The sequence below is a fragment of the Periplaneta americana genome, chromosome 16, assembly GCF_040183065.1.
Source record: "Periplaneta americana isolate PAMFEO1 chromosome 16, P.americana_PAMFEO1_priV1, whole genome shotgun sequence".
In the NCBI taxonomy this organism is placed as follows: Eukaryota; Metazoa; Arthropoda; class Insecta; order Blattodea; family Blattidae; genus Periplaneta; species Periplaneta americana.
The window spans coordinates 183423277-183445278 of record NC_091132.1 but is presented as its reverse complement, the minus strand read 5'-3'; positions in this window follow the sequence as shown (position 1 = coordinate 183445278).

The following is a 22002-nucleotide window of genomic DNA, read 5'->3' as shown; positions in this document are numbered from 1 at the left end:
CCAGGGCGACCTGGAATTCCAAAGCATAATCGTCCGGCGAGTGACGAGGATGCACTCATCAAGGACAAAGGCCAAACTCCCAATGGTCATTGTCGATGTGGAGAATTCCCCCGAAACCCGGGATAGGATGAAAGCCTTGCGCCAGTGCTGCCTGATGAGGGTTACAGTTGAGGACTACGTCCCCAGCAAGCGCCCGCCTCAGTGCAGCAACTGCCAGTGGTACTACCACACGCAGGCTAGCTGCAAAGCGCAGCCTATGTGCCGAGCTTGCGCCCGCCCCCATAGGACTAAAGATTGTCGCAAGCCGCACGATGTCCCCGCTACATGCGCACTCTGTAATGGCGCTCACACCGCCAATTACGGAGGTTGTCCCGTAGCACTACAGGTTAGAGATGCCACGTAAGGAACGAGCAGGGCTGCCCGACGGAGGAGGGCAGAGCTCGAGGAACAGCGGACGCTCCAATACGAGTGGCTCCGGCAGCAGTGGGTGGAGCGAGCTGCGAGGCAGCAGCAGCTGTTCCGAGAACAGCAGCCGCAGCCACAGGCTCGCGCCCCTGTGCAGGGGCCCCGTGCGGAGCGACGCACGGAACTCGGGCCGGTCCGCCAACAGCAGCAGCAAACGCAGCAGCAGCAGGCGGACATCCCTTCGCTTCTGGATGTGCCCGTTCCCGCGCCTCTGTGGTCCACCGTGGCAGCGACAGCCCCCCAAACTGCTGCCAATAAAGTAGGACCCCTTTCTCAGCGCCCTAAGCGCAACAGGGGCAGCAGAAAAGCCACCAAGGCTACCAAGGTAGAGCCCATCTCCGCCCCTGTCCCACCGGCCCAGCAGGAAGCTATTGCAAGCACCTCCAAAGGCCCGACCGGTCAAGGCGCTGCCTTGGACCAAGTCCAGCACTTTGCCGAGGCGTTGCAATTAGCAAACCCCAACCTCCCGCTCGCCCCAATACTAGAAGGATTAACCAGAGTGATAGTTCTCCTAATGGAGAATCCTATGTCTGGCCTCCCGGAGATATTTAAGCTAACCTCCCTCGTTTCTCTCAATGGCCAGACGAAGTGACGGAGTTGCTAGGATGTGTATATGGAACGCCAGGGGCCTTAGACATGATAGACATGAGTTCAGGGCCTTCCTAGACGCTAATAATATAGACGTAGCATTTATAACAGAAACGTTCCTGACACCCCAAGTAAATTTAAGATGCGCGGGGTTTAAAGTCTATAGACAAGATAGAGCGGGTAGAAGAGGCGGAGGTGTAGCGGTGTTCGTTCGTTCTTCGATCGCGCACTGTGAGTATCTCCTTCCCCAGCTAGCGGCATTAGAGGCAGTGGCTATTAGAGCCTACATAGGCAGACTCCCCTTTCTGCTTATGGCTGCCTACAGTCCTCCGGGCACACTAAATGAACGCGATTTAGATATAGTGACAAGTCTATCCGATAGATTCGTAGACCTCAATGCGAAGCACGCTAGCTGGAACTGTCAACGCCACAATCGGCAGGGCGATAGGCTTTTTCTAAATTCTACAGGAAACGGATACGTCGTGATGGCCCCTAGGGAACCCACACACGTACCGGCTGCTGTAAATCAACTGCCTGACATATTAGACATTGCTCTGGCGAAAGGTCTCACAACCAGAGCGAGACTAACAACCCTGGATGATCTTCCGTCCGACCACCTACCGGTGATAATGGAGATCATGCACCCAGTCGAACTCTCCCCAACCGCAGAGAAATTCAACTACAAGGCGGCAGACTGGGTGTTCTTCCAAGATCAGGTAGCCGCTACGCTTCCACCACTCCCCCCTGAAGTCACTCCGGCAGGGATAGATAGGTCAGTTAGTGACCTGACGAAGTGCATAAAGAAGGCAATGGTTGCTGCAATACCGAAACGGTCTTCACAACCGGGACGGACGCAGCTCCCAGCCTATATTAGAGACCTAAAGATCGCCCGCAATAGAGCAAGAACATTATGGAAGCGTACTAGGTTAGATGAACATAGAATGGAAATGAACCGCTTGCGCAGGTGGATCAGTGAGGCGGTCCACGAAACGGTCGTGGATGCTTGGAAATCCAAGGTTGAGACGATGGACAGCAGAAACATGTCAGATGTCTGGCGTGTATCTCGAGCTCTGTCCAATCCGTCTCAATCTATTCACCCATTAGTAGTCGGTCCAGATGTCACGGCCTTTACTCCTGAGGAGAAGGCTACCGCACTGGCAGACGTTTTAGAGACCACTTTTCAACCCGTGGAACAAAATTTAAACTTGCCCCATATCAGAGCTGTTGAGGAATCGGTTCGAGACCTCCTTAGCAGGGAGCCGGAAAATGGGATACGACCTACGAACACCCACGAGGTCGCCCATTTCATTCGTCGCCTCGGCCCTCATAAGGCCGCAGGAGCCGACGGTATCCAAGGAATTATATTGCAGCATCTCCCAAGGTCAGCTATGAAGCGCATAGCAGAGATAATTAATAACATCTTGGCTTCCGGTCACTATCCCATTCCCTGGAAAGAAGCTCAAGTAGTTCTCTTTCCAAAGCCCGGAAAGGATAAGACGAATCCAAGCAACTATAGGCCTATTAGTCTCCTCAGTTGTCTCAGCAAACTGGCGGAGCGGGTCATACATAGACGCCTCACTGAAGTAGTGTTGCCCCAAATCAGGAACGAGCAGTTCGGTTTCCACCCTGGTCGTTCCACTACACTCCAGGCACTCCGCATGACGGAGGACATTACCTGGGCTATGAGCACGAAGCGTGTAGTAGCTGCAGCTTACCTGGACATCGAGCGAGCATTCGACAATGTCTGGCATGAGGGACTCCTCGTTAAGTTACTGGGCATGGGAGTCCCAGATGGAATGATACGCCTCATTTCTAACTACCTCCGAGGCCGTACATTCAAAACCCGTGTAGGCACTAGTTTCTCCACCCCCCGTGAAATTCACGCAGGAGTCCCACAGGGTTCCATTATCGGGCCCATACTTTTCAATATATTCATTAATGACCTCCCGTTTCGCTATATCCACGGCAGAAGTAGTCATCTGTATATCTATGCAGACGACACTGCCCTCTTGGCGATGGGCAAAACCTATAGATTAGCGTCCCGTAGATTCCAGTCGATCTTAGATCACCTCCAGCCGTGGTTCCACGACTGGAGAATAAAGGTCAATGTAGAGAAATGTCAGGCCATACTCTTTTACTAAGAGCGAGGCTCGAAGTCATACCACCACCACCCACACTTTTCGGACGAGAAATGCCGTGGATGAACCAAATTAAATATTTAGGGATCATTATGGACTCTCATCTCAACTTCCGAGATCACATCCAATCCCTTCTTCGTAAGGCCAACGGGCTGATAGTTAGACACTATCCCATTCTGGCGGCCTTAACTCCTGACAACCTGAGGGTAGGACTTACCATGTATAAGGCCCTCATTCGCTCTGACATTACCTATGCCGCACCCGCATGGGGGTTTGCGGCAGTGTCCCATCTCCGTAAACTCCAAGTTGTCCAAAAACAGGTGATTCGACTCATTACCCATCTCCCCCGAGTCGCCTCGAGAAGAAAGTTCCATGATGAACTAGAGTTGACAACCATAGACGAGTTCATTGCTCGACTGGCTAGGAACCTGTATGCGGAAGCTCGTGCTAACACCAACCCGCTCATATCTGGCCTCGGCCAGTATGATCCTAGGTTACGGCGTAGACACCAGACAGGTCCATTAGCTATACTATTGAGACAGGAGGACAGGGAGGCTGGCGTTACTCCCAGGTTTTGGTAGCCACGACTCAACTCCATAAGACTCCTTGGATAGTGCAACCGCTGTAAAATGACCTTGTCTTAACTGGGCTAAACAAAATCCCTCCCTAACAATATCTACTTTTGTCGATCGATGGAACTATCATAGAGCCAATTGGCTAGTATATATCCATCGATTCATAGAGTCATTTAACCTAAGAGCCAACTGGCTAGTCTCTGATATTGAGACAACTCATCCTGCCTAGGTTTTTCCGTGGTTTTCCTAAGGCGCTAAGACAAATGTCGGGATGAGCCCTAAAAGAAATGGGCCACGGACCTGCACTCATATCCCCATTAATCTCCCTAATTACTTTAAATTAATTAAATAATTACATCTCTCCCCCTCTTCGTAATTGAGCCATCATATAGCCAAATGGCTTGTCTCAAAATTGAGACGATTCAACAAGGCTCATGACAACAATCACCTCCTACATAATAGCCAAATTGGCTAGTCTCTTATACATGAGACAACTCATCTCGCCTAAGGTATTCCGTGGTTTTCCTCAGGCGTGAGACAAATGTCGGGATGAGCCCTATAAGAAATGGGCCACGGACCTATATGCCCTTCCCCATATATATTCCACCCTTATTATAAACGATGTATGCCCTAGTTCAGATAATATAAATAGTCTATTAAATATACGAGGTAACTCAATAAGTCGCAAATTGAAAGGACAGGGAACTCTCAAATTGCAGATTAGATTTCACGGCGCTTCTTCCGACGGCCTTCACGTGCTTTGTCATCGAACAACAGATGACGGCGTCTTGCTATTCTAACGGCAAACACCAGCCAACTCCTCCTCGCCCCGTTCCGTGATCAATTGATCAAAGTCAGCCCCCCCCCCCGCGTATGTGGTACCTAAGAGGTTACGTCCAATTTCGGCTTCCCCTTCAAAATTTTCTAGAGCTCCCTCAGGGGAGCAGCGTATCCCGGAGTGAGACTAGTGGCCAACAGGCTTGGAGCTGACATATTTAGTTTTGTACAGCCCCCAACCCATTGCAAGGACGCGTTTTGCGTACCTTTTAAATTTTCCTCCCAATTCTCCTTCGATTTTTCGAGGCCAGGCCACTCGTTCGTCAGATGGCAAAGAGGTAGCTCTAGCGCGACCTCTGTCACTGGCAGCAGTCTCCCAACCAGGCTTACGCTATGGTTGTCTTTTGTTCGGACGTGTCTGCACACGGCCACCACTCCGGGAAAAGGGAGCCAAGCTGCGCCCCTGTCTCCTGTATTCTTTCCTACACTAGCCTCACTTCTTACGTATTCTAAACTTATTTTATTCTAGTCTCGCTACAAGCCTCATCACCACCTCCAACCCGCACACTTCTCTCCCCTGATCACCCTTATCTCTCACCATCCTGACTTCGACTCCCAGCTCTTATCCCGGCTTGTTCGAGTAAACACAACCATCTCCTCAGCCCCCCCTCTAGAGTCGGTAAGTCGCGAGTGCGCGCTGTTGATCCATCGATGATAGAGGTCCCCTTTCCCGCTCCTGAAGTCGGTAAGTCGCACAGTACGCTGTGTTGATCCTCCGATGCCAGGAGCTTGTTCTCGAAGTCGGTAAGTCGGACAGTACGCTGTGTTGATCCTCCGATGCCAGGAGCTTGTTCTCGAAGTCGGTAAGTCTCACAGTACGCTGTGTTGATCCTCCGATGCCAGGAGCTTGTTCTCGAAGTCGGTAAGTCGCACAGTACGCTGTGTTGATCCTCCGATGCCAGGAGCTTGTTCTCGAAGTCGGTAAGTCTCACAGTACGCTGTGTTGATCCTCCGATGCCAGGAGCTTGTTCTCGAAGTCGGTAAGTCGGACAGTACGCTGTGTTGATCCTCCGATGCCAGGAGCTTGTTCTCGAAGTCGGTAAGTCTCACAGTACGCTGTGTTGATCCTCCGATGCCAGGAGCTTGTTCTCGAAGTCGGTAAGTCGCACAGCATGCTGTGTTGATCCTCCGATGCCAGGAGCTTGTTCTCGAAGTCGGTAAGTCTCACAGTACGCTGTGTTGATCCTCCGATGCCAGGAGCTTGTTCTCGAAGTCGGTAAGTCGCACAGCACGCTGTGTTGATCCTCCGATGCCAGGAGCTTGTTCTCGAAGTCGGTAAGTCGCACAGCATGCTGTGTTGATCCTCCGATGCCAGGAGCTTGTTCTCGAAGTCGGTAAGTCTCACAGTACGCTATGTTGATCCTCCGATGCCAGGAGCTTGTTCTCGAAGTCGGTAAGTCGCACAGCATGCTGTGTTGATCCTTCGAACTAGAGAACTAACCTTCTACCTCATTCCATCTCTCTCGTTATCCTACCCCCACAACACACCTGAGAGCAAGCCGATTTTCCCCAGGCACTCACGTTACCCCTACCTCCCTCTCATCCAAGTCGTACTTTACTATCACCCCTCATAACTCTCCTCGCATCGAAGCCTCAGGACGAATTTCTAAACTATCCACATCTATCACGACTCTCCCGTTACCCCTACCACAGGACTAGGAGGGAACCACAGTTATACTTTCTTTGTTAGCTATTTCTGTAATAAACAAATGTTACTTTAAAACAGTCTTTCCTTTAAACTTCACCACAGTTCCTTATTATCACCCCACCCACAAGCGACAGCCATCTTGTCACGTCACTCCCGTTTCCCCTCCCCACCTCGACAACACGTCGGAGAGGAACGACCACGGAGACCGGCGTACGACAGAAGGATAAATCTCCAATTTTTATAGTTCCATTTCGTACAATATTCTGGTCACGAGACATAATCATATACTTAGTCTTTTCGGGATTTACTTCCAACCCTATCGCTTTACTTGCTTCAAGTAGAATTTCCGCGTTTTCCCTAATCATTTGTGGATTTTCTCCTAACATATTCATGTCATCCGCTTAGACAAGACGTTGATGTAACCCGTTCAATTCCAAACCCTCTCTGTTATCCTGGACTTTCCTAATGGCATATTCTAGAGCAAAGTTAAAAAGTAAAGGTGACAGTGCATCCAATTTATTTATTGCGGTAGTCGATATTCATCTATTTCAACTTCACTATGTCTGAATAGGTAAGTATTTATAAATATACAATTATTAACATTTTGTAAGCGAATTTTAGGGATATAATATTTACATTTTTATTTTATTCACGGAATAGTTCTAATAAATGTCACTCGAGGTCTGAGATTTCCCAAATAATTGAAGTGTAATGCAACTGTTTTAATTAAAATTAAAGTGAATTAACAAAGTCTTCGTGACTAGTAATCGTCCATAGAGTTCAATGAAGATTGTATAGTTGGCACAACTGATAATAAGAGAACACCTAATCATAACAATCCATTGCGGTTCCAGGATAAAATGTCAATAGCAATGATGTCCACACTTTAAGGTCAACTACAAATATGTCCACGCTTTAAGGTCCAATGATTTAATAGTTATATAAAAAAATGCGCAGCAGAATAAGTGTGTATTCAATGAAGCAAGAATGAGCTTGAATGTTACTGTTGCAAATCAATGTAATCCGTAAAATTTTGGTATGTGTATGCGAATTGATATCATTGCCATTAAGAACAACTCGGCATACATTCTCGATCCCACCATCAGATTTGAGACACATGCAGATCAACCGCATGAGGTGGACAGTGAAAAGAAACGGATCTATGAACCAACAATCCCGTTCTATAAAGATAAATATAGCCTGTCCCATATTGATGTAATAGGTCTGATGGTGGGAGCACGAGGTACCATACCCTCCTTCTTTGCCAACAAATGTAACACCTGGGGCTAACACACAGCACTGTGAAGGAAATAGCCATTACTGCCATCAAAGGATCGGTTCATATATTGAGAAATCACTTGTATGGGAGTGATAATGGAAATTTCAAGTTATCTTAACCGATGGCTGTTGATTGGTTTACATATCAATGCTAATAAATCCGTACTATTATTTTTCTCGCGGTATATGGCATTCGAATCATTCTAACCTATCTGATGATATTTTTTCCCCCTTTTCTTAACTGTAAATGAGTACAAACGCTAATTAGGTGTAAATTTTTCTGACATTTTGTATATTCGATTCCCTAACCGTTTCAAATGTAAATCATTTTACCTTTTAGGTGTGTTTCCAAATTATATGTAATATGCTTTGTCAAATGTGGCAATTTTTCATAAGGTAAGCTAAATTTATTATTATTATTATTATTATTATTATTATTATTATTATTATTATTATTATTATTATTATTATTACGACGCAAGTTATAAATTCACAAAAAGGAAATAATTTTCTAATAAGTAATGACTACACATATCATTTCCACTCACGAAGTAGGAATAAAACCAAATTATATTGGAGGTGTCGTGATAGAAAAGGTTGCAATGCACGGTGCATTACAAAAACAAATTTGGACATTATACGTGATGGAGATTCAAAGCACTTTCATGCTCCTGATGAAGCCGAAGTACAAGTGAAACAATTAACGAACAGAATGAAGGTGAGAGCAAAATCGTCATCGGCCACAAAATTTAAATCGCTTGCAAGATATCACTATAGTACATCCTTATACACACACTTAGAAGAGATATTTTTATTGCATTATGATAGTGTAGATGATCCTGAAAGAATAATAATGTTGGGCACAAACAGAAATATTGAATTCCTTTGTGCATCTATTTGTTTACTGATGCCACATTCAAGACAGTGCCACATCAATTCGTGCAACTGTTTTCAGTACATGGCATGATTCATGAACGGGTATTTCCTTTAATATTTTGCCTAATGATAAGGAAAACAGAAAATTCTTGTTACCAAACTTACAACATCTTAAAAATGAAGGTACAGACTCAAGGACGAGAACTGTCACCAACGTCCACAATGATGGACTTCGAACTTAGTAATATGACTGCAGCACAGGAATTTTTCAAATACAGATATTAAAGCTTGTTTATTCCACTTCACACAATCAGTATACCGAAAAATTCTAGTCTGGGCCTAAAGGAAATGTATGTGGAAGTTAATGAACCAGAAATGAAGCAGCAAATGCAAGAACTCATGGCATTACAGTTCATACCATTGCAGGATATTGAAATTACTTACGACGAATTATACAACAATCTCCATAATGACCTTCTGGAATTGGCTGAATATATTGAGACCGTGTACATAAGAGGACGACAAGCAAGATGTAGGCGTAGAGCTGTTCCACCTCGGTTCCCTCCGGGTCAGTGGAATATGTATCAAAAAAGCTTGCATGAGTTACACAGAATTAACAATACTATTGAAGGATTTCGCTCGAAATTCCAGAGAATGGTTTCTGCACACCATGTAGGGATATGGCGATTTCTAGAAAATTTAGAAAGAGAACAGTATGATACTGAGAACGTGATTACCCAGCTTTAGGCCTATAACACACTTGAAGAGTTTTCGCTAGCGAGAAATGTGTTGCGAGAAAATTCAAAGATTGATAACATGGACTCAAATGGACGTCCACACTCTGGAAGAGATTCTCGCTCAAGGCAAAAACCTCGCGCGAGTTTCTCGCTGGAATCGGTAACTCAGCGAATTTTCTTGACACATTTATCGAAGATGTTTGACATTTATACTCTTTATGACGATTGAATATAGAAAAAGATATCACAGGTGGCGATGAATTGTATTGTTTTTATTTGAAAATGAGGAAAGATGGCTGATAATTGCAGTCAGAAACTTATCGAACTTGTACGATGTCACCCGTAGGCCTATTTATATGATACACGGGATGAAAACTATAAAAACACGAAACTTAAAGAAGAAATCTGGAGACAAATATCAGATTATCTGAAAATAAATAGGGCTATATTTTATTTTGATGAGATTTAATAGTATTAATTAAACATTTGAAATGTATCTATATGTCTTAACAGTTTACGTAATTTTAATCAGAACATAGCAAAGAATCCTCTATCATATCATGAATGGCAAAAAGCTGAGGTCCATTCAACCTGAAATAACGCCTAAACGTACCATCATTCAAATCGAAACCAGTGTCCAAAACTCGCCCTTATTTTCGTAAGATACAATGTGATTTTCAGATATTTCTGGCTTTAATTTTAGGCCTACTTTTTCTTTTCATTAACAAAATATGTTCATGCAACTCCATTTCCTCATCATCTGAATACTCAGATTCAACATAGCGTTCGTGCGTAATTCGTAAAGTACGACAATATACTTACAGGTTATATATTTAAGTACGACAATATACGTAAATACATAACCTATAATATTTCCCCCAACGAGTGATTACTATAATCAGATAAATGTTTTCTGCATGAAGGCAGTGCACAGATGATCATAGCGAGGTGTGATCTGTGATAGCGAGGACTCGCCAAGTGTGTGGAGGAAGGCTCTTCGCCTCTTTCTCGCAACACATTTCTCGCTAGCGAAAACTCTTCAAGTGTGTTACGGGTCTTAAACGGGAGATCAAATGGTTCGGCAACCAGTCAGCAGGAGTAGTAGTATATCGAAATGATAGCCGTCCAAATCTTGGATTTAAAATATCGGCATCCTAATCAATTCAAATTAACAAAAAAGAAAATGTAAATTAATGTTAGAAAAATACATAATGAAATTTAAAAAAAAATAATATTCTGCGACAAGATGTGGTAGCTATCAAAACGATAAAAATTTATTGAAAATAAATAATATACAAACCAAAGAATATTGTGCGAAGATACCAGGAATATAAGGACAACAATAATATTAAAGTGTTCCATATCACATCATCTAAAAATCAATTTGCAACATCAGCCTTAAATCCAAGATGATTAGCAGAATTTTCCAATTGAATCAGTAGGAGCTAAAAGGAACTAAGTCACTTTTCACAACTCTTAAGGAGAAGCAAAAAACATTCTACTAATAATATAAATATGTATTTTTTTATGTTGTAGAAGACAAAAGAATATTTAAAAGTCTTAGTTCCTCCTTCCACCGTTCGATGCGAATGACATGCGTTGACACCATTACTGAGACAAATGAAGTTACCATAAAAATATCAGGGTGTAAGAAACAGCACAATCACAACAGATGGGTGTAAACTTCCCCCTTTTTTAATCTTCAAGAGGAAAACGTGCCCCAAAAACCCTAAAAATGAACCTGATGACGTCATTGTTCGAAACCAAGTGAAGGGGTGGACGACTGAATCATTATTGCTTGACTGGCCCAGAAATGTGTGGGAACGCCGTCCCGGTGGCTTTCCAATCCACCATCAATTCTTTATCTGGATGCATTTCGTGGTCATCTTACTGATGACGTAAAAAAGAAGGTACACAGCCTATACCTTGACCAAAACTACTTCCGACTTGACAGTTTACAGAGAAGGGGGTGCAGTGTTGTCATGTTTCCCATCTTTCGTGTAAGTGAGCGCGCTGCCGATAGAGTGCAGTAATGAACGGCTGATATGAACACATACATTTCTAACCAATTTGTTGAACACTACGCATTAAAATTTGTATACATTATTACTTTTATTAGTCTATTATTATTACTATTATTATTATTACCAGTAGTAAAAACAGGTTCAAATTTAATACGAAGCGTCTACTTTTATGAGTGTCGGTATTCTTCAATGTAATATTGTTAGAAAGGCGTTCAAAAAATTGTAAACTGTAAAATTATTTACGATTAAAAATCTGCACGGCCTTTTTCTTTTCCAATATCGATAACAGTGCTCTTATTAATTTTAACACAAGCAGCAGTTCTCATTACGACTTGCGCCAAAGGTAAAAGAGCCCCGTCATTATCTTTTTCCCTCTCAAAATACTCTCTTACATTACACACCATCTCGCGCTTGACTCTTTAACGGGGCACCTTGTACAATATTCTTTGTTCTCCGCCTGCCTTTCCTTCCTTCCGACATTGCACAAGTCACCTGTTTAGGAACTCTCGCAGAAACTAGAAAACACACATTAGCCATACACTCACCAATGACAACGAAGATAATAGTGTAATATAATTGAAACAGAATAATTATCGATACCGGTACACTAGAACAATAATACAACTAAATAATATTTTTAATTCACACAAAGTACGCGCTAACCAGCCAACTCAAAGTCATTCCGGGCACTGTATTCACCTCTAGGCCGTGGTATTCACGTGCAACTTGTAAACATAGACACGGCAACACCGTCCCGTTACCATGGTTACGCCTCTCTCGTGATTGGTTGATTTGAACGGTTACCATGGTAACATGCTAAAGGCGCCATTTGTCAAGTCGGAAGTTGTTTTGGACAGACCATAGGTAGTGACCTTGTGATTACACTGAACGACAAGAATTTTGCTCCGACTTCAAACAATGTATGCCTTATGGTTTTGTGTGCGCTGAATCCGAAAATGCATTTCTTTTCTTCGTATCACGTAAAGTTTTTAAAATATAACACGATTTCACTTTTCGATGAACGCTCCCCCAGGAATCATCTGGCGCGAGATGGGGGTTGTAAATCATAAGAAAAGCTAATGCATTTTATGAGATTATGACCTATTCCCGGTTTCTTATGATTGTTGGCATGTTCTTTTGTACTACTAATAAATAAACAGATTTTTGTCACTTCTATTCATTAAATTTCATAACAGTTCAAAGTGACGTCTACGCAATGAACAAACAAGAACATTTGACTATAATTATTTATTTACTGTGCCACCTTTGCTTATCTTAAAAGTTAATAATTCACATTAACGTTTTCGATACATTTGTATCATCTTCAGATGTAGAATATTAAATGAACATTTATGTTGAAAACCTTGCCTTATGGTATGGAACTTATTATGATGGTTTTCGGATCATGTTAGTGTGAATTGCTCTAACTTAACTTAGGTTGGTCTATGGTACACGTATTATATTAAGTTAAGATCACTTGCAGTGCATGTAGTACAATTAAAAGATTTAAAATTATTTAAAGTTATATAAAACTATAAATGTGATCAGAGAAATGTGAAAATTGTAAAACCACTTTTAAAAACACTGTAAACACTTAAAACTATAAATGTTATCAGAGAAATGTGAAACATTGTAAAAACACTTTTAAAAACACTGTAAACACTTGTCGGCTGTGTTAGCCAGTTTTAGACTTCGTTAGATGGGGCTCCTTCTGTTGATCTTGATATTTAACAACGAACTAAAACACAGTATCAATTTTATCACTAACATGTCTATATTATTAAATGTGTATTGTTAAAGCATTTCATTTGGTTTTGGTCGATAAATTGATGTGAAAATCATAGATATATGCTACTGGTAAAAGATGGATGTTGTCGAGTCCATGAGTTTAATACAGCCTTGCGTGTCTGTAACAATATGCATAAATATTAATAAATTGAACTGGAATTTGGCTGATGTTGTTTTAATTTTGGTTGAAACTGCTTGGGGTTTCTATGATTTTCACATCAATTTATCGACCAAAACCAAATGAAATGCTTTAACAATACACATTTAATAATATAGACATGTTAGTGATAAAATTGATGCTGTGTTTTAGTTCGTTGTTAAATATCAAGATCAACAGAAGCAGCCCCATCTAACGAAGTCAAAAACTGGCTAACACAGCCAACAAGTGTTTACAGTGTTTTTAAAAGTGTTTTTACAATGTTTCACATTTATAGTTTTAAGTGTTTACAGTGTTTTTAAAAGTGTTTTTACAATTTTCACGTTTCTCTGATCACATTTATAGTTTTATATAACTTTAAATAATTTTAAATCTTTTAATTGTACTACATGCACTGCAAGTGATCTTAACTTAATATAACACGTGTATCATAGACCAACCTAAGTTAAGTTAGAGTAATTCACAATAACATGATCCGAAAACCATCATAATAAGTTCCATACCATAAGGCAAGGTTTTCAATATAAATGTTCAATTAATACTCTACATCTGAAGATGATACAAATGTATCGAAAACGTTAATGTGAATTATTAACTTTTAAGATAAGCAAAGGTGGCACAGTAAATAAATAATTATAGTCAAATATTAACAGCTTATCGGCATACTACAACATGAAATTGATAAACAAGGGCATGGTTTTCAGTATTTAAAAGAAAAGTTTACCAGTTTGAGTGAAGCCAAATTAAAAGAGAGCATTTTCATCGGTCCACAAATTCACAAAGTTATGCTGACTCTTTGTTTGAGGAAAAAATTTCCATTGCAGAAAAAATGGCATGTCGTGCTTTCAAAGATCTTTGCTCAAATTTCCTTGGAAATTCTAAGGCAGACAACTACATCGAAACCATGTTTAGTGTATATGAGAAAATGGGGTGTAATATGTCACTCAAAATACACTTTTACGTTCTCATTTGGATTTCTTTCCTACTCATCTTGTAGCGGTAAGCGACGAGAATGGGGAAAGATTTCATCAAGAAATATCTGAAATGGAAAGACGGTATAAAGGAAGATCATCATACAGCATGCTTACAGACTATTTTTGGATCCTTGTAAAAGATATTCCAGGATCTAATTATAAACGGAAGTCATCCAGAAAATTCTTTTAAATGCTAAGTTCAAATTCCGAGATTTTTTTCATTATACGCATTAAATATTTTTATTGTTGTGCTTTTGTGTTTGAACTTGTAATCTTTCGGAAAGGAGGAAGAATAGGAAAAGACGACATAATAACACTCAATGGGGAAAAGCTACGACTGTCAAACTCGTTCAGATACCTTGGGATTACACTCCAGACCACAGGGAAGACCTTTACCTCCCACATAGCAGAAAGAACGGCAGCAGCAATAAGATCTATGCACGACATAAAAAAGATCCGCCTAATGTCCCTCGACACGGCCAAAGTAGGTACTTCCCGTAATAACATACGGGCTAGAACTGACAGCGGAATACCTAACGAAAAAGCAGTGTGCAGACATAGAGAACATTAAAGCGACGTACCTGAAAAGAGTACTTATGCCCACGTGCATCAACGTCTGTTAGTGTAACCACTGGTTAAAATTGTCACCTAACCCGAGGTTAAGCATTTTTACAGTGGATCGACCTCGGTTACAACTTAAATAGGAGGTTAACCATAGTAATCTCTAACCGGCCATATTCGAGCGGTTAAAGGAGATAACCAGTGATTAGTAGACCAAGTAAAACAAAATGGCGGCCAGAGCCACAGATGTTTATTTTGAAGACGATTATTATTGTACAGTACTTGAATTATTTGAATGGAGCGTGAGCGTGAAGTTTCTTTAGTGGAAAGAGAGGACTCTTACGGGGAGTTAGGTGACAGAAAATTTCAGGAGGGATTTCGTTTATCAAAATATACAAATGGATCACTTGATATAACACAAAAACAGTCATATTTCTACTATGGATCGGCTGCTTATATTATGATTTTATGTAACTATTATTTTCTGTATTTTAAGAGGGAATACTCGAATATCTCTTTCTCTATGTCACTGGCTGAAGAAAGAGAGGTTATGGATGGATCTTAGGATAATGAACGGTTCCCTGGTGTAAATGGGGTCCTGGATCGTACACACATTCCTACTCATCTTTTGCATCCTTTTCCTTTATGGATATTATTTCTTTTTTATATAATATATCTAGTACATCTAGTAAGTAAGTCTATCACTACTTCAACCACACATTGGGATATAATCATTTTTGCATCCAATTTTCCATTTTGTACGATTTTAACCTAACAACACTGAAAAACAAAGAAATGCAACACGTAAATATAACAGTGCCGAAAGGCAAACAAATGCAACGCGAAAATGTAGGACACGTTCATTTCGATGTAGAATGGAGTGAGCGCAGTCGTTTTTAGACGTTGACTACTGTCTTCGCAGCGGCATGGATGCTTTCCTTTAGTCATTTTGTAGAAACAGTGTACCATCATAGACTTTACTCTGGTTAAATGAGGTGTCAGCTAGCCATGTTTAAGTAATCGGTGATTGTGAATGGCGAACAGAAATTACATTTTAACCATGGTTACTGTTTAACTGTCGTTTCGTAATCTATGATTACTGCGTTTTTAACCGATGTTGATGCACTTTGCCATTAGGCTCTCAAAATACACCGCCTCGAGATTATAGTAGGGAGCAGGAATATTGGCGGATGGAGGTGTACCCCTTCATATTAACCCAACCCACGTTCCACCCCTACTTTAGCTGTATACTTTCTTCGAAGCGTCGCTTCCGAACCATCTTTCACTCCTCGCTACGTAACCTAAAGTCTGTAACATCGAAATAGTGTTTACATATAAACACTGTCTGTGTGTCGTTATTTAGTGTAATTTCTGTGCGCAGCATTTTAATTATTTCATTAAACAACAGCACATGTGAACACTTCATTTGTTATAATACAAACTACTGGCATACAATATGCGACATGATTTTATAACTACTATACTGATATCGAATAGCATTTGTATTTTGAGGTGAATGAACTAAGAAAATCAGTTGAATTCATATCTTCCAAGTTCGACAGTCTTAGAGAGGAATTGGCGCACACAAGACATGAACTCAACTCCACGCAGGAGGGGATGAAGAGGCTAGTGCAAGAAAATAACCATCTCAAACAGGAAGTGAGTGATCTGCAGCAGAGACAATATAATGCTATTTGGAGTTCCGGAGATCGATGATCGATTGACCAAATATCGGAAGTCATAGGCGGTAGTGAATTGGTGCAACATGATGTAAGCATAGCACATCGCATACCATCCAGGCCAGGGAAGACGCGTCCTATTGTCATCCGCTTCACGAAGAGTAGAAGTCGTGATGAATGGCTCCAGCTGTTCAGAAATAAGGCCAAAAATGATGGCAGCGGTCCTGGGATTGCGACAAAGAAAGTCAACAGGGAACTTCCGGCAGGAAGAATCACAGCAGGTGGCCAACTGACAGCAGTGACCAGAGACCTTTTGAACAAGACAAGGGTTGCAAGAAAAGATGAAGCCAGTCCTGTGAGTAAAATCACTGGTGTTGACGATGTAAATAATTTGTAAATAGTATTGTATCGGTACCCAGGTTTTATTTTATGTAATATAATTGACTTAACAATGGCTAGTAATACTATATTAAATGAAATCCATCAGTGCAAATTTAATAATAATAATAATAATAATAATAATAATAATAATAATAATAATAATAATAATAATAATAATAATAATAACACAATGGTTTTTAACGATTTACAATGAGTATATTGCCAATATACTATCAGATCTTAAAATATTTCACTTAAACTTATAGTGACCTAATTCCTGTTTTCTTCATTCTCTTAATAACCAGAATTTCAATCATATTACGAAAATTTTAATTTGTTGTATTAATTAAAGTTTTTTTTTAAGTATTCGTAAACACCAAAAATAATTCCTTTCGTTTGGCTCCGCGTATCCGCTCCCTTTCTAGACATGTCGCTCGACTAGGCACAGAGTATTGAAAATTACTGTTTGAATACGTGAACAGTGAACAAACAGCTACGATGACTATTCTCTCAATACCCAATGATTGGCTTGCAAGCAAATACACCCGAACGCATCGACACACTGCCAGTCAGTCATCCCAATGGACAGGTCAGAAGAGAGGGGGTGGTACGTGCAAAAATGTGCTAAGTACGACCCGCCAATATCTTTGCTCTCTACTATAGTGTACGTCATGGCGAAGGAAACCTTTCTACTTGAGGAAATCAGGCTACAACTAGCGATACAAATGACAGCCCAGCTGAAGGCAGCCATCGACGAGAGAAAAGAAAAAGGGAAGCAGATATGGGAAGAATTCTTCACCACAGATGCAGTAACCAACAATGACTGGAAGGGACCAAACTTCGAGCTCCGCCATCTAGTGACGAGAGACTAGCGGTACACGGCTTCCACAACGAGATCTGCAGCAACAATCGATACCACGACCCCAGCGACAACTGTGTGTGTTCGTTATGTGCAAAAATGTGTGAACGATACCATATCCTTCGATGTGAGAAAAGGAAGAAGACTTTGACAGAATATAGCAAAGACTAAATAACTAAATACCCATTGGGTGCTCTTTCTCTTTATTATTTTGTGTTAGAACTATGTAACATCATTTTTGCATCCAGTACACATTTTTCAAGTATTAAAAATACTTGTGTTGTAATTTTATCAGTAACAGTGAAAAATAAAAAAGAGAAGTGTTGTAATTTTATCAGCAACAGTGGAAAATCAGTGAAAGTGCGTCAAAAAGACAGTTTTTACCAAGAACAGTAAAAACAACCCAATTTTACGATATAACAGGCTACCACAGCCAACCATAAATGTGATAAAAGTGATATAGTGTTTACAGTGTTTTACAGTGTTTTTATAGTGTATATTTTACTTGTTTACATTTATGTGTCATAATATTGGTTTTAACATAATTTCCTATTGACCTATATGGGTTTTCAAAAGAAAGAATTTTAACAGAATCATAACAAGCAACCACACACTGCATTTATAGTAATTTTAGCTAAATTAAGAAATCATGAAAGGTCATACGCAAGTGGACAACCCACAACATAATAAGAGGCTAGGTCTTTACAACACATATTGACATACACCCCAATATCTGAAGATGATACACACTGAGTATCGAAAACGTTAATATTAATCCAAGTTTTTCGTAAAAAAATTCAGTTCAATTTCTCCGGAAAATGGTACGTGATGGGGCAACTTGGATTTTAAATTCATATTTGGGGCACAGATATTAGTAATATTCACCTATTTTTAGTTTGGAGCAAGTCAAAAAGTAAAAATTTGTTGTTCATTGTTATTCCTGGAGGGATGACGTCAGTGTTACAGCCCCTGGACGTTAATATAAATAAACCTTTCAAGGGCTATGTTGAGGAGGAATACGAAAAATGCTTTTGTGCGAGATCTTGCGTATTTGCTTGCTTTCCGCACAAAACCAATACGTGGCAAGTGTGAAATACCACATTCAGTATTCCCAACGTAACACACATAACAATTTCCCTATTCTTACCGCTTAAGCGTCATATTAATTTTACTGCTTTAGGCTTTTAACATATTATTTTTAAAGACGTTCAATATAGTAATATTTATAAATTGGAAACTTATCACTGCAATTTCACCTAAATTGCACTGTTAATTATTGTTTTTAAATATTTGCAAGAATTAAGTAAACTCTACAACACCACAAAACTGCAACCACAGTCTCCAGTGCATCGACTTCCTGCCAGAAGGAGGGTTTATCAAATGCTGCCATCTATAGTGCTAATGCTTCAACTTCGACGGAAACAGGAAAATCAATATTAATGCAAAAAAGTTTAACAATAGAAAAAATTGGTGGTGGTGATCCAGCGACTCTGAATAACTGCACAAATGTGACAATTAATTTTAATGTGCAGAAATAAATAATTTTGTTATAATTTCAATGTGCAGAAATAAATATTTTTCTTAAAGTATTAAAATGAAAAATAAATCATTACATAACCTTACCGTTTGTTTTAAGTTCGCATTTATAGACTGGGGGAAAAAAAAAAAAGACAGACGTATATCACGGCCTGCTGGAGTATAGTAAATACAGAAAATATTTTATAGGAACAATGTTGAAGATAGATATATTTATTTTCCAAAGTTGCCGTCATTGAACAGAAACCAAGATGGAGATTTCATTGCAACTAATTAGAAATTCCTCTTTCAGGTATGTAATAAACGATCTTCGCACAAAATAATGTACGATACACGAGCGGTATGTTTGTTTTCATGTTCTCGGAAATTAAAAAAGCTCAACTACGTTTCGCTTTTTCAATCTTTTCCTCGAACATGAAAACAACATACCGCTCTTGTAACGCATATTACTATTGTCAACCAAACTGTGAATTGACCCGACTGAAAAAATTAAGTGTGCTGCACCACACACCGTTGCAGCATGGAAAAGCATCGACGCACTAATGATTGTAAAAGCATTCAAGAAATGCTGCATTTAAAATGCTTTGGGTTGCAGCGAAGATGACATGCTCTGGAACGACGAGGATGACGGGGAAAGAGGAAATGAATCCACTGACGTAGACATCTCCGAGGATTCCAGTGATGAAATCATTAGTGAATAGCGGTGAGTCAAATGTCCAATATTGTATAAATTCCGTGTTCTGATAGTTTACGTAGAGACCCATTGTTGTATTACATATAAATTTAAATAAATACTGTATATCCTGCCATTGATGCGTATTACATTCAAAACAAACTTCTTTTTCATGATTTTAAGTTTCAAATTTTGAATGCGCATTATATTCGCGTAAATTCGGTATATCACTATATTGTAATCCTTATTTTATTAATTTTTCGTCTTTACATAACAGTTTGAACGAAGTACCTACAAAGTAAAAAAACACAATAATATTAACAATTTTTTTCCGAACACAAGCTCTATTCATACAATGATAATAATTTAATCACTTAGATGAAAAGGAATAAAAGCGTCCTGAAGTAACACCCGTACGTAAGTTTTATATCTGGATAATGAACAGCCCGCCATAAGAAAGAGTATATTGGAAATAATGTGACTGTCATTTCTACCACTGCAGAGGTATGTACTGCTATTTAATGTAAAAATACGCAGTTATCTTTGCCGAATAGAGGTAGAAATGTAATATTGATGCCAGGTGAAAATAAAACTCTCAAAGTTTTCTCGTCTGTAAGTTTGAGGCACTGAAAGAAACAAAAGACGGTAAGAATCGAACAAATGCAATAAATTTCATTGTTACAATTAATTATACAAGGTGGATATGTTTTGTGACTAGCATAATTTGCATCTGTGACTCTGAAATCAGCTACAATTTTCGGTCCGGTTTTTTTGCCACTACTGTACATCCTATTTTTGACAAGCTAAGTTTCAAGTTTCATCGGTTATACCATTTACTGTTTTAATAAACTTTTATTATCATTTTAGAGTTCATTTAATTTGGTGTTTAATCTACATGTACGTCGTCTCAGCATGCCACGGAGGAAGAAATCCAATTTTTCTTCTATATCGTCAAGAGCGAAAAGGGCTAAACTAGCTCGGGAATCTGAAAGTCAGTCGGAGAGAGAATTTCGACTCAGCGGACAAGCTATAAGGCTAGGAGAAGCTAAGTCTGCCGAATCAAATTCTCAACGGAAAAGACGCCAGGCACTGAATGCGGATCGTAGAGTTCGTGCGAGAGAAATTGAAACAAAAGATAAACGCAAAGAACGGCTTATAGTAGATGCTACACGTCATGCGCATGCGCGAGCAATTGAAAATGACGATGAACACCAACGGCTTATAGTAGATGCTACACGTCATGCGCATGCGCGAGCATTTGGAAATGACGATGAACGCAAAGAACGGCTTATAGTAGATGCTACGCGTCATGTGCATGCGCGAGCATTTGAAAATGACGATGAACGCCAAGAACGGCTTATAGTAGATGCTACGCGTCATGCGCATGCGCGAGCATTTGAAAATGACGATGAATGCCAAGAGCGGCTTATAGTCGATGCTACACGTCATGCGCATGCGCGAGCATTTGAAAATAATGATGAACGCAAAGAACGGCTTATAGTAGATGCTACACGTCATACGCATGCGCGAGCATTTGAAAATGACGATGAACGCAAAAAACGGCTTATAGTCGATACTAAACGTCATACGCATGCGCGAGCATTTGAAAATGACGATAAACGCAAAGAACGGCTTATAGTAGATGCTACACGTCATGCGCATGCGCGAGCATTTGAAAATGACGATGAACGCAAAAAACGGCTTATAGTCGATACTAAACGTCATACGCATGCGCGAGCATTTGAAAATGACGATGAGCGCCAAGAACGGCTTATAGTAGATGCTACACGTCATGCGCATGCGCGAGCATTTGAAAATGACAATGAACGCGAAGAATTGCTTATAGTAGATGCCACACGTCATGCGCATGCGCGAGAATTTGAAAATGACGACGAACGCAAACAACGGCTTATAGTAGATGCTACACGTCATGCGCATGCGCGAGCATTTCAAAATGACGACGAACGCAAAGAACGGCTTATAGTAGATGCTACACGTCATGCGCATGCGCGAGCATTTGAAAATGACGATGAACGCCAAGAACGGCTTATAGTAGATGCTACACGTCATGCGCATGCGCGAGCATTTGAAAATGACGACGAACGCAAAGAACGGCTTATAGTAGATGCTACACGTCATGCGCATGCGCGTGCATTTGAAAATGACTATGAACGCCAAGAACGGCTTATAGTAGATGCTACACGTCATGCGCATGCGCGAGCATTTGA